Consider the following 1,185-nt stretch of genomic DNA (forward strand, 5'->3'; position numbering starts at 1 on the left):
TCAGCTTCAGCATCTATATTAAAATTAACCCTAACCCCTAATTCAGTGCCCTCCTTTTGTAGATGAGGAAATTGAGCCTGTGAGACATCAAGTTAATGTACCCAGGGCCAAAAGCTTGGTACAGTACATTCTTTAACTATTCTTTCCTTTTGGTCATTAGTTGTGACAGATGGAACAACCTTGGCTAAAATAAAATAGGCTAGTAGACTTAAAAACAATGAAATCTGATCCATCTTGATGAACTTAGGGTTGACTTCCAAAATGGAACCAGCAGATATGAGACTAAAATCCAAATTTCCAAATTCCTTGTTCTGTGTTCAGAAAACTATACCACACTTACCTCCTTTAATATTTCACCTTAGTCTCAAAGGATAACTTCCTCCATCCTAATATACCAGATTTTGTAACATTTTACCCATATCGATCACGATTTGATATACTGTATGATTTATTTCTCCTCCCTCTTTTAATTGAAGAGTACCAATCTTATCCTACAGTTTCAAAGAATCTTGAAGTTAGAACATCATTTGCACCTATCCAGTCTCTTACCCAATGCAGAACTGCCCTTGAAATTCATTAAGTATTCACTTACTAGGGACCAGACACTATGCTGGGCGCTTAATTATGAAATCTCTAAGAGCTGGGTCATCTAGGCTCTTCCTACAACATCTAGGGGTTAACTACTCACTACTTCTTGAGAGTGCTTATTCAACTGTTAGAGAGCTCTAACTGCTAGCAGATTCTTCCTCAAACCCAGCTGATACCTGCCTAATAGACTCCACTGTAACTAGAATTCTCCTCTGAACAAACACAAACCTTAAGGTAATCTCTGTCATATGGCAGCAACTAAAGAAGAGTTAGGACACCCTCAATAAGGCTATTCTCTTCCAGATCTGTCAGTTCTTTCTCACACTACATGTTACTCGCATGCTTACTATAAGTAAAAGGGAATAAAATTGTCTATTTGATTTTTTAAACTTTATGTCTAAGGTTATATCACACATATATCCTAAAAATGAAAATTCTGGTGAGATCTTCTACATTTTGAATTAATTTTTAAATTAATGGAACTAATTTAAAAGATATTCTATAATTACCTTTTGGGCTCAAGTCTAGCAGAAACCAATTTTGAAACATACCAATCTACTTCATTTTCACTGTGATATGTAATGGTAATATCAACGT

General features: G+C 35.4%; 1 protein-coding gene across 1 annotated transcript in view; it reads right to left on the minus strand.

Annotated features, from left to right (window-relative positions):
• LOC104995986 (transmembrane 9 superfamily member 2-like) overlaps nucleotides 1-1,185 on the minus strand; it is a gene marked incomplete at its 3' end in the record, with an annotated part of 12,704 nt that overhangs the window by 1,064 nt on the left and 10,455 nt on the right. The gene's annotated exons all lie outside the window — the stretch shown is intronic.

The sequence above is a fragment of the Bison bison genome, unplaced genomic scaffold, assembly GCF_000754665.1.
Source record: "Bison bison bison isolate TAMUID 2011002044 unplaced genomic scaffold, Bison_UMD1.0 scf7180017851150, whole genome shotgun sequence".
NCBI classification, from domain to species: domain Eukaryota; kingdom Metazoa; phylum Chordata; class Mammalia; order Artiodactyla; family Bovidae; genus Bison; species Bison bison.